The sequence below is a fragment of the Salvelinus namaycush genome, chromosome 16, assembly GCF_016432855.1.
Source record: "Salvelinus namaycush isolate Seneca chromosome 16, SaNama_1.0, whole genome shotgun sequence".
NCBI lineage: Eukaryota > Metazoa > Chordata > Actinopteri > Salmoniformes > Salmonidae > Salvelinus > Salvelinus namaycush.
This window is the reverse complement of record NC_052322.1, coordinates 47804104-47816603: the sequence shown is the minus strand read 5'-3', so window position 1 is coordinate 47816603 and position 12500 is coordinate 47804104. Positions and strand designations below refer to the sequence as shown.

The following is a 12500-nucleotide window of genomic DNA, read 5'->3' as shown; positions in this document are numbered from 1 at the left end:
AAAGGCCTACCACCTACTACTCCAGTCATACAGACCAACCATAACAGAAAGGCCTAGCACCTACTACTCCAGTCATACAGACCAACCATAACAGAAAAGCCGAGCACCTACTACTCCAGTCATACAGACCAACCATAACAGAAAGGCCTACCACCTACTACTCCAGTCATACAGACCAACCATAACAGAAAGGCCTACCACCTACTACTCCAGTCATACAGACCAACCATAACAGAAAAGCCGAGCACCTACTACTCCAGTGATACAGACCAACCTAGACAGGCCTAGCACCTACCAGAAAGGCCTAGCACCTACTACTCCAGTCATACAGACCAACCATAACATAAAGGTCTAGCACCTACTACTCCAGTCATACAGACCAACCATAACAGAAAGGTCTAGCACCTACTACTCCAGTCATACAGACCAACCATAACAGAAAGGCCTACCACCTACTACTCCAGTCATACAGACCAACCATAACAGAAAAGCCGAGCACCTACTACTCCAGTCATACAGACCAACCATAACAGAAAGGCCTACCACCTACTACTCCAGTCATACAGACCAACCATAACAGAAAGGCCTACCACCTACTACTCCAGTCATACAGACCAACCATAACAGAAAAGCCGAGCACCTACTACTCCAGTGATACAGACCAACCTAGACAGGCCTAGCACCTACCAGAAAGGCCTAGCACCTACTACTCCAGTCATACAGACCAACCATAACAGAAAGGCCTACCACCAACTACTCCAGTCATACAGACCAACCATAACAGAAAGGACTACCACCAACTACTCCAGTCATACAGACCAACCATAACAGAAAGGCCTACCACCCACTACTCCAGTCATACAGACCAACCATAACAGAAAGGACTACCACCCACTACTCCAGTCATACAGACCAACCATAACAGAAAGGCCTAGCACCTACTACTCCAGTCATACAGACCAACCATAACAGAAAGGCCTACCACCTACTACTCCAGTCATACAGACCAACCATAACAGAAAGGCCTAGCACCTACTACTCCAGTCATACAGACCAACCATAACAGAAAAGCCGAGCACCTACTACTCCAGTCATACAGACCAACCATAACAGAAAGGCCTACCACCTACTACTCCAGTCATACAGACCAACCATAACAGAAAGGCCTACCACCTACTACTCCAGTCATACAGACCAACCATAACAGAAAAGCCGAGCACCTACTACTCCAGTGATACAGACCAACCTAGACAGGCCTAGCACCTACCAGAAAGGCCTAGCACCTACTACTCCAGTCATACAGACCAACCATAACAGAAAGGCCTACCACCAACTACTCCAGTCATACAGACCAACCATAACAGAAAGGACTACCACCAACTACTCCAGTCATACAGACCAACCATAACAGAAAGGCCTACCACCCACTACTCCAGTCATACAGACCAACCATAACAGAAAGACCTAGCACCTACTACTCCAGTCATACAGACCAACCATAACAGAAAGGACTACCACCAACTACTCCAGTCATACAGACCAACCATAACAGAAAGACCTAGCACCTACTACTCCAGTCATACAGACCATAGGAAATTGATTACTTTTTCTTCATTGACATTGAAAGTGTGTTGTATATTTCGTAGCGTCCTTGCAATTTATAGTTGCACGTACCCTTGATACCCTGGCATTCATATTCGTGACATCCCCTTCTCGGTTTCAATGAAAACATGAAACCCACAAGCATGAAAAAGGATCGCTTGAAATAGCAGATATCTCTTATTTCCCTGGCTGGAGCTTGTTTCATGTCAAATTAAAAGGAAATTGGGTTTGCTGTCCTGTGAATGCAGTACAATCCCCCGCTTGCACTCTATCAGAATAATAATCAACAGAATAGTGTAAATATCATTACCATCTGCAATATGGAAATATAGCTGGACCCTTTCAGACTGTCAAAATCAATGTCTCTCAGAGAGAGAGAGAGAGGAGATTGGGAGAGACTGAGTGTTTGAAATAGTTTTAATGAAGGACTAATTTATGCTCACTCACATCTGACTCCAATTATCTTTCTTGTCTCTCTCTGTCTCTCTCTCTAATGATTTACATTAACTGATTAATCTACTATTTCTGAGGAGAGTCAAATAAAACATTTATTGTCCTCGAACGTTTACTCATATCTTGCGACTCACCTCTCACATGCTAATGCCATATATCAAAATTCCATCTATGGGAGCTGTGGCTTAGTTGGTGCCTGTCTAGTAAACAGGAGATCCTGAGTTCAACCGGGGTTGCTGCGACCGCAACGCAGAGTACTAACCACAATACGATCACGGCTGGCTACAAGAGCTGGCTTTGTAGAGCCTACTTAGGCTGTGAAAGTGATGTGCACAAGCTGGCTAAACTCTTTTCATTTTGGTCTCGATAATGAACAAACCGTCGAGCTTTACACAGTCGGTACGTTTTAACTCATTCAAAAAGCGCCCTTTTTCCGTGACATTGGAGTATCTCAATTTCACCCTCCTCACGTCTTCTCTTATTCTCTAAACCCATTGGTGAGAAAACCTGAGTGCCCTCCCCTCTAACCTTCTCCACCAATGTGTACAATGCAATGCTCGAAAAGGTACTGCTGAGATTTGAACTCAGGATCTCCTGTTTACTAGACAGGCGCTTTAACCAACTAAGTCACAGCACCCATAAACGTGATGTCTTTTGCAGATGTGAACACCCAAACCTATTTGATCAAACCAGTCTCATTCATTTAACCCATATCTCTGTCTAGCAAAATCACATCACAAAAGAGGGGTCATTTACTAATATTGGAATCAATACGGACACCTTCAACTGTCTAGCAACAAGGTTTCTTAAGCTATGTTTTGGGACGCAAAGTAGGCCTTAGCATGTGAGTGGCAGTGTTGGCAAATCCTCAGTAAGGAAAGTAGCTGTTGGCTGTCCTAAAAGTAGCTAGAAGTCGCTAAATGACGGCATCACATAATTTGCATAATTGTCCAAGTGGATGTAATTGTGATGGACGCTGTAGGAGAGAGGAATAATGTCGTGGGAGAGACAAAAAGTGAGTAAAAAACACCCTAAATATGTTTAGAACTACAAATGAACTTTCTTCTGTCGATTCTTTTTTTTTTTTTTGAATACTCACTAAATATAGCGACAAAGTCGCTAAGTTGGCAACAGTGGTGAGAGGTGGGTAGCGAGATATCAGTAAACATTTGTAATCACATACTATTTCTTCTAAATTATGGTCATTCGAGGACAGTACATTTTTCATTTGGGTCTCGACATGAATAAACTCAAGAACCTCTGACATGGATTCTTAAACTATGGTTTGGGACCCAAAGTGGTTATTAACATGTGATAGGTGGATCGCGAGATATGAGTAAACATTCAGAATCATACACTATTTCTTCATAATTTTGGTTGTTCGAGGACACTACATTTCTCATTTGGCTGTCGAGCTTAAAAATGGTAAAAACATCTGAAACAGCAGATGAATCAGTTCGTGTAAGTAATTAACCTACAATGTGCTGGGGGACTTTGTCAAATGGCAGAGTTGCTGAGTTTCTTAGCTTACAAAGTAAGTCTTAACTCGTTCAAAAAAAAAACTTCTGTAATGACATTGCAGTGCCGTGACCCGGATTCGAACCGGGGTTGCTGCGACCACAACGCAGAGTACTAACCACTATACGATCACGGCTGGCTACAAGAGCTGGCTTTGTAGAGCCTACTTAGGCTGTGAAAGTGATGTGCACAAGCTGGCTAAACTCTTTTCATTTTGGTCTCGATAATGAACAAACCGTCGAGCTTTACACAGTCGGTACGTTTTAACTCATTCAAAAAGAACCCTTTTCCCGTGACATTGGAATATCTCAATTTCACCCTCCTCACGTCTTCTCTAATTCTCTAAACCCATTGGTGAGAAAACCTTAGTGCCCTCCACTCTGACCTTCTCCACCAATGTGTACAATGAGGATGCAAACCAGTCTCATTCATTTAACCCATATCTCTGTCTAGCAAAATCACATCACAAAAGAGATGTCATTTACTAATATTGGAATCGATACGGACACCTTCAACTGTCTACAACAGGGTTTCTTAAGCTATGTTTTGGACGCAAAGTAGGCTAAGCATGTTTAGAACTACAAATGAACTTTCTTCTGTCGATTCTTGTTTTTTTTTCTGAATACTCACTAAATAGCGACAAAGTCGCTAAGTTGCAACAGTGGTGAGAGGTGGGTAGCGAGATATCAGTAAACATTTGTAATCACATACTATTTCTTCTAAATTATGGTCATTCGGGACAGTACATTTTTCATTGGGTCTCGACATGAATAAACTCAAGAACCTCTGACATGGATTCTTAACTATGGTTTGGGACCAAAAACGGTTATTAACATGTGATAGGTGGATCGCGAGATATGAGTAAACATTCAGAATCATACACTATTTTTCAGAATTTTGGTTGTTCGGGACACTACATTTCTCATTTGGCTGTCGAGCTTAAAATGGTAAAAACATCTGAAACAGCAGATGAATCAGTTGTGTAAGTAATTAACCTACAATGTGCTGGGGGACTTTGTCAAATGGCAGAGTTTCTTAGCTTACAAAGTAAGTCTTAACTCGTTCAAAAAAAAACTTCTGTAATGACATTGCAGTGCCGTGACCCGGATTCGAACCGGGGTTGCTGCGACCACAACGCAGAGTACTAACCACTATACGATCACGGCTGGCTAGAAGAGCTGGCTTTGTAGAGCCTACTTAGGCTGTGAAAGTGATGTGCACAAGCTGGCTAAACTCTTTTCATTTTGGTCTCGATAATGACAAAACCGTCGAGCTTTACACAGTCGGTACGTTTTAACTCATTCAAAAAGAACCCTTTTCCCGTGACATTGGAATATCTCAATTTCACCCTCCTCACGTCTTCTTAATTCTCTAAACCCATTGGTGAGAAAACTTTTGTGCCCTCCACTCTGACCTTCTCCACCAATGTGTACAATGAAATGCTCAAAAAGGTGCTGCTGAGATTTGAACTCAGGATCTCCTGTTTACTAGACAGGCACTTTAACCAACTAAGCCACAGCACCCATAAATGTGATGTCTTTTGCAGATGTGAACACCCAAACCTATTTGATCAAACCAGTCTCATTCATTTAACCCATATCTCTGTCTAGCAAAATCACATCACAAAAGAGATGTCATTTACTAATATTGGAATCGATACGGACACCTTCAACTGTCTAGCAACAGGGTTTCTTACGCTATGTTTTGGGACGCAAAGTAGGCTAAAGCATGTTTAGAACTACAAATGAACTTTCTTCTGTCGATTCTTGTTTTTTTTCTGAATACTCATAAATATAGCGACAAAGTCGCTAAGTTGGCAACAGTGTTGAGAGGTGGGTAGCGAGATATCAGTAAACATTTGTAATCACATACTATTTCTTCTAAATTATGGTCATTCGAGGACAGTACATTTTTCATTTGGGTCTCGACATGAATAAACTCAAGAACCTCTGAATGGATTTAAACTATGGTTTGGGACCAAAAACGGTTATTAACATGTGATAGGTGGATCGCGAGATATGAGTAAACATTCAGAATCATACACTATTTTTTCAGAATTTTGGTTGTTCGAGGACACTACATTTCTCATTTGGCTGTCGAGCTTAAAAATGTAAAAACCTGAAACAGCAGATGAATCAGTTCGTGTAAGTAATTAACCTACAATGTGCTGGGGGACTTTGTCAATGGCAGAGTTGCTGATTCTTAGCTTACAAAGTAAGTCTTAACTCGTTCAAAAAAAAACTTCTGTAATGACATTGCAGTGCCGTGACCCGGATTCGAACCGGGGTTGCTGCGACCACAACGCAGAGTACTAACCACTATACGATCACGGCTGGCAACAAGAGCTGGCTTTGTAGAGCCTACTTAGGCTGTGAAAGTGATGTGTGCACAAGCTGGCTAAACTCTTTTCATTTTGGTCTCGATAATGAACAAACCGTCGAGCTTTACACAGTCGGTACGTTTTAACTCATTCAAAAAGAACCCTTTTCCCGTGACATTGGAATATCTCAATTTCACCCTCCTCACGTCTTCTCTAAACCCATTGGTGAGAAAACTTTTGTGCCCTCCACTCTGACCTTCTCCACCAATGTGTACAATGAAATGCTCGAAAAGGTACTGCTGAGATTTGAACTCAGGATCTCCTGTTTACTAGACAGGCACTTTAACAACTAAGCCACAGCACCCATAAATGTGATGTCTTTTGCAGATGTGAACACCCAAACCTATTTGATCAAACCGTCTCATTCATTAAACCATTCTCTGTCTAGAAAATCACATCACAAAAGAGATGTCATTTACTAATATTGGAATCGATACGGACACCTTCAACTGTCTAGCAACAGGGTTTCTTAAGCTATGTTTTGGGACGCAAAGTAGGCTTAAGCATGTTTAGAACTACAAATGAACTTTCTTCTGTCGATTCTTGTTTTTTTTCTGAATACTCACTAAATATAGCGACAAAGTCGCTAAGTTGGCAACAGTGGTGAGAGGTGGGTAGCGAGATATCATGTAACATTGTAATCACATACTATTTCTTCTAATTATGGTCATTCGAGGACAGTACATTTTTCATTGGGTCTCGACATGATAAACTCAAGAACCTCTGACATGGATTCTTAACTATGGTTTGGGACCAAAAACGGTTATTAACATGTGATAGGTGGATCGCGAGATATGAGTAAACATTCAGAATCATACACTATTTTTTCAGAATTTTGGTTGTTCGAGGACACTACATTTCTCATTTGGCTGTCGAGCTTAAAAATGGTAAAAACATCTGAAACGCGCAGATGAATCAGTTCGTGTAAGTAATTAACCTACAATTGTGCTGGGGGACTTTGTCAAATGGCAGAGTTGCTGAGTTTCTTAGCTTACAAAGTAAGTCTTAACTCGTTCAAAAAAAAAACCTGAATAACATTGCAGTGCCGTGACCCGATTCGAACCGGGTTGCTGCGACCACAACGCAGAGTACTAACCACTATACGATACAGCTGGCTAAGAGCTGGCTTTGTAGAGCCTACTTAGGCTGTGAAAGTGATGTGCACAGCTGGCTAAACTCTTTTCATTTTGGTCTCGATAATGAACAAACCGTCGAGCTTAACACAGTCGGTACGTTTTAACTCATTCAAAAAGAACCCTTTTCCCGTGACATTGGAATATCTCATTCACCCTCCTCACGTCTTCTCTAATTCTCTAAACCCATTGGTGAAAAACTTGGCCCTCCACTCTGACCTTCTCCACCAATGTGTACAATGAAATGCTCGAAAAGGTACTGCTGAGATTTGAACTCAGGATCTCGTTTACTAGAAGGCACTTAACCCTAAGCACAGCACCCATAAATGTGATGCTTTTGCAGATGTGAACACCCAAACCTATTTGATCAAACCAGTCTCATTCATTTACCCATATCTCTGTCTAGCAAAATCACATCACAAAAGAGATGTCATTACTAATATGGAATCGATACGGACACCTTCAACTGTCTAGCAACAGGGTTTCTTAAGCTATGTTTTTGGGACGCAAAGTAGGCTTAAGCATGTTTAGAACTACAAATGAACTTTCTTCTGTCGATTCTTGTTTTTTTTTCTGAATACTCACTAAATATAGCGACAAAGTCGCTAAGTTGGCAACAGTGGTGAGAGGTGGGTAGCGAGATATCAGTAAACATTTGTAATCACATACTATTTCTTCTAAATTATGGTCATTCGAGGACAGTACATTTTTCATTTGGGTCTCGAAATGAATAAACTCAAGAACCTCTGACATGGATTCTTAACTATGGTTTGGGACCAAAAACGGTTATTAACATGTGATAGGTGGATCGCGAGATATGAGTAAACATTCAGAATCATACACTATTTTTTCAGAATTTTGGTTGTTCGAGGACACTACATTTCTCATTTGGCTGTCGAGCTTAAAAATGGTAAAAACATCTGAAACAGCAGATGAATCAGTTCGTGTAAGTAATTAACCTACAATGTGCTGGGGGACTTTGTCAAATGGCAGAGTTTCTTAGCTTACAAAGTAAGTCTTAACTCGTTCAAAAAAAAAACTTCTGTAATGACATTGCAGTGCCGTGACCCGGATTCGAACCGGGGTTGCTGCGACCACAACGCAGAGTACTAACCACTATACGATCACGGCTGGCTAGAAGAGCTGGCTTTGTAGAGCCTACTTAGGCTGTGAAAGTGATGTGCACAAGCTGGCTAAACTCTTTTCATTTTGGTCTCGATAATGAACAAACCGTCGAGCTTTACACAGTCGGTACGTTTTAACTCATTCAAAAAGACCTTTTCCCGTGACATTGGAATATCTCAATTTCACCCTCCTCACGTCTTCTTAATTCTCTAAACCCTTGGTGAGAAACTTTTGTGCCCTCCACTCTGACCTTCTCCACCAATGTGTACAATGAAATGCTCAAAAGGTCTGCTGAGATTTGACACTCAGGATCTCCTGTTTACTAGACAGGCACTTTAACCAACTAAGCCACAGCACCCATAAAGTGATGTCTTTTGCAGATGTGAACACCCAAACCTATTTGATCAACCACAGTCTCATTCATTTAACCCATATCTCTGTCTAGCAAAATCACATCACAAAAGAGATGTCATTTACTAATATTGGAATCGATACGGACACCTTCAACTGTCTAGCAACAGGGTTTCTTAAGCTATGTTTTGGGACGCAAAGTAGGCTTAAGCATGTTTAGAACTACAAATGAACTTTCTTCTGTCGATTCTTGTTTTTTTTTCTGAATACTCACTAAATATAGCGACAAAGTCGCTAAGTTGGCAACAGTGGTGAGAGGTGGGTAGCGAGATATCAGTAAACATTTGTAATCACATACTATTTCTTCTAAATTATGGTCATTCGAGGACAGTACATTTTTCATTTGGTCTCGACATGAATAAACTCAAGAACCTCTGAAATGGATTATTAAACTATGGTTTGGGACCAAAAACGGTTATTAACATGTGATAGGTGGATCGCGAGATATGAGTAAACATTCAGAATCATACACTATTTTTTCAGAATTTTGGTTGTTCGAGGACACTACATTTCTCATTTGGCTGTCGAGCTTAAAAATGGTAAAAACACTGAACAGCAGATGATCAGTTCGTGTAAGTATTAACCTACATGTGCTGGGGGACTTTGTCAAATGGCAGAGTTGCTAGTTTCTTAGCTTACAAAGTAAGTCTTAACTCGTTCAAAAAAAAAACTTCTGTAATGACATTGCAGTGCCGTGACCCGATTCGAACCGGGTTGCTGCGACCACAACGCAGAGTACTAACCACTATACGATCACGGCTGGCAACAAGAGCTGGCTTTGTAGAGCCTACTTAGGCTGTGAAAGTGATGTGCACAAGCTGGCTAAACTCTTTTCATTTTGGTCTCGATAATGAACAAACCGTCGAGCTTTACACAGTCGGTACGTTTTAACTCATTCAAAAAGAACCCTTTTCCCGTGACATTGGAATATCTCAATTTCACCCTCCTCACGTCTTCTCTAATTCTCTAAACCCATTGGTGAGAAAACTTTTGTGCCCTCCACTCTGACCTCCACCAATGTGTACAATGAAATGCTCGAAAGGTACTGCTGAGATTTGAACTCAGGATCTCCTTTTTACTAGACAGGCACTTTAACAACTAAGCCACAGCACCCATAAATGTGATGTCTTTTGCAGATGTGAACACCCAAACCTATTTGATCAAACCAGTCTCATTCATTTAACCATATCTCTGTCTAGCAAAATCACATCACAAAAGAATGTCATTTACTAATATTGGAATCGATACGGACACCTTCAACTGTCTAGCACAAGGTTTCTTAAGCTATGTTTTGGGACGCAAATAGCTTAAGCATGTTTAGAACTACAAATGAACTTTCTTCTGTCGATTCTTGTTTTTTTTCTGAATACTCACTAAATATGCGACAAAGTCGCTAAGTTGGCAACAGTGGTGAGAGGTGGGTAGCGAGATATCAGTAAACATTTGTAATCACATACTATTCTTCTAATTATGGTCATTCGAGGACAGTACATTTTTCATTTGGGTCTCGACATGAATAAACTCAAGAACCTCTGACATGGATTCTTAACTATGGTTTGGGACCAAAAACGTTTATTAACATGTGATAGGTGGATCGCGAGATATAGTAAACATTCAGAATCATACACTATTTTTTCAGAATTTTGGTTGTTCGAGGACACTACATTTCTCATTTGGCTGTCGAGCTTAAAAATGGTAAAAACATCTGAAACAGCAGATGAATCAGTTCGTGTAAGTAATTAACCTACAATGTGCTGGGGGACTTTGTCAAATGGCAGAGTTTCTTAGCTTACAAAGTAAGTCTTAACTCGTTCAAAAAAAAAACTTCTGTAATGACATTGCAGTGCCGTGACCCGGATTCGAACCGGGGTTGCTGCGACCACAACGCAGAGTACTAACCACTATACGATCACGGCTGGCTACAGAGCTGGCTTTGTAGAGCCTACTTAGGCTGTGAAAGTGATGTGCACAAGCTGGCTAAACTCTTTTCATTTTGGTCTCGATAATGAACAAACCGTCGAGCTTTACACAGTCGTACGTTTTAACTCATTCAAAAAGAACCCTTTTCCCGTGACATTGGAATATCTCAATTTCACCCTCCTCACGTCTTCTATAATTCTCTAAACCCATTGGTGAGAAAACTTTTGTGCCCTCCACTCTGACCTTCTCCACCAATGTGTACAATGAAATGCTCAAAAGGTGCTGCTGAGATTTGAACTCAGGATCTCCTGTTTACTAGACAGGCACTTTAACCAACTAAGCCACAGCACCCATAAATGTGATGTCTTTTGCAGATGTGAACACCCAAACCTATTTGATCAAACCAGTCTCATTCATTACCCATATCTCTGTCTAGCAAAATCACACACAAAAGAGATGTCATTTACTAATATTGGAATCGATACGGACCCCTTCAACTGTCTAGCAACAGGGTTTCTTAAGCTATGTTTTGGGACGCAAAGTAGGCTTAAGCATGTTTAGAACTACAAATGAACTTTCTTCTGTCGATTCTTGTTTTTTTTCTGAATACTCACTAAATATAGCGACAAAGTCGCTAAGTTGGCAACAGTGGTGAGAGGTGGGTAGCGAGATATCAGTAAACATTTGTAATCACATACTATTTCTTCTAAATTATGGTCATTCGAGGACAGTACATTTTTCATTTGGGTCTCGCCATGAATAAACTCAAGAACCTCTGACATGATTTTAAACTATGGTTTGGGACCAAAAACGGTTATTAACATGTGATAGGTGGATCGAAGATATGAGTAAACATTCAGAATCATACACTATTTTTTCAGAATTTTGGTTGTTCGAGGACACTACATTTCTCATTTGCTGTCGAGCTTAAAAATGGTAAAAACATCTGAAACAGCAGATGAATCAGTTCGTTAAGTAATTAACCTACAATGTGCTGGGGGACTTTGTCAAATGGCAGAGTTGCTGAGTTTCTTAGCTTACAAAGTAAGTCTTAACTCGTTCAAAAAAAAAACTTCTGTAATGACATTGCAGTGCCGTGACCCGGATTCGAACCGGGGTTGCTGCAGAGTACTAACCACTATACGACCACGGCTGGCTACAAGAGCTGGCTTTGTAGAGCCTACTTAGGCTGTGAAAGTGATGTGCACAAGCTGGCTAAACTCTTTTCATTTTGGTCTCGATAATGAACAAACCGTCGAGCTTTACACAGTCGGTACGTTTTAACTCATTCAAAAAGAACCCTTTTCCCGTGACATTGGAATATCTCAATTTCACCCTCCTCACGTCTTCTCTAATTCTCTAAACCCATTGGTGAGAAAACTTTGTGCCCTCCACTCTGACCTTCTCCACCAATGTGTACAATGAAATGCTCGAAAAGGTACTGCTGAGATTTGAACTCAGGATCTCCTGTTTACTAGACAGGCACTTTAACAACTAAGCCACAGCACCCATAAATGTGATGTCTTTTGCAGATGTGACACCCGAACCTATTTGATCAAACCAGTCTCATTCATTTAACCCATATCTCTGTCTAGCAAAATCACATCACAAAAGAGATGTCATTTACTAATATTGGAATCGATACGGACACCTTCAACTGTCTAGCAACAGGGTTTCTTAAGCTATGTTTTGGGACGCAAAGTAGGCTTAAGCATGTTTAGAACTACAAATGAACTTTCTTCTGTCGATTCTTGTTTTTTTTCTGAATACTCACTAAATATAGCGACAAAGTCGCTAAGTTGGCAACAGTGGTGAGAGGTGGGTAGCGAGATATCAGTAAACATTTGTAATCACATACTATTTCTTCTAATTATGGTCATTCGAGGACAGTACATTTTTCATTTGGGTCTCGACATGAATAAACTCAAGAACCTCTGACATGGATTCTTAACTATGGG

The 12500-nt window shown here is 40.8% G+C and overlaps 11 non-coding genes across 11 annotated transcripts; all 11 read right to left on the bottom strand.

The window, feature by feature from the left end:
- Positions 1-2618: 2618 nt before the first annotated feature.
- On the bottom strand, positions 2619-2692 carry trnat-agu. The gene has a single exon. It is a non-coding gene; the product is annotated as a tRNA-Thr (tRNA).
- Positions 2693-3637: 945 nt separating this feature from the next.
- On the bottom strand, positions 3638-3709 carry trnah-gug. The gene has a single exon. It is a non-coding gene; the product is annotated as a tRNA-His (tRNA).
- A 958-nt stretch (positions 3710-4667) lies between these two features.
- On the bottom strand, positions 4668-4739 carry trnah-gug. Its single transcript has one exon. It is a non-coding gene; the product is annotated as a tRNA-His (tRNA).
- Positions 4740-5022: 283 nt separating this feature from the next.
- Positions 5023-5096, bottom strand: trnat-agu. Its single transcript has one exon. It is a non-coding gene; the product is annotated as a tRNA-Thr (tRNA).
- Positions 5097-5834: 738 nt separating this feature from the next.
- Positions 5835-5906, bottom strand: trnah-gug. The gene has a single exon. It is a non-coding gene; the product is annotated as a tRNA-His (tRNA).
- A 278-nt stretch (positions 5907-6184) lies between these two features.
- Positions 6185-6257, bottom strand: trnat-agu. The gene has a single exon. It is a non-coding gene; the product is annotated as a tRNA-Thr (tRNA).
- A 1888-nt stretch (positions 6258-8145) lies between these two features.
- trnah-gug lies at positions 8146-8217 on the bottom strand. The gene has a single exon. It is a non-coding gene; the product is annotated as a tRNA-His (tRNA).
- A 1445-nt stretch (positions 8218-9662) lies between these two features.
- trnat-agu lies at positions 9663-9735 on the bottom strand. Its single transcript has one exon. It is a non-coding gene; the product is annotated as a tRNA-Thr (tRNA).
- A 731-nt stretch (positions 9736-10466) lies between these two features.
- On the bottom strand, positions 10467-10538 carry trnah-gug. Its single transcript has one exon. It is a non-coding gene; the product is annotated as a tRNA-His (tRNA).
- Positions 10539-10819: 281 nt separating this feature from the next.
- trnat-agu lies at positions 10820-10893 on the bottom strand. The gene has a single exon. It is a non-coding gene; the product is annotated as a tRNA-Thr (tRNA).
- Positions 10894-11978: 1085 nt separating this feature from the next.
- trnat-agu lies at positions 11979-12051 on the bottom strand. The gene has a single exon. It is a non-coding gene; the product is annotated as a tRNA-Thr (tRNA).
- Positions 12052-12500: the final 449 nt, after the last annotated feature.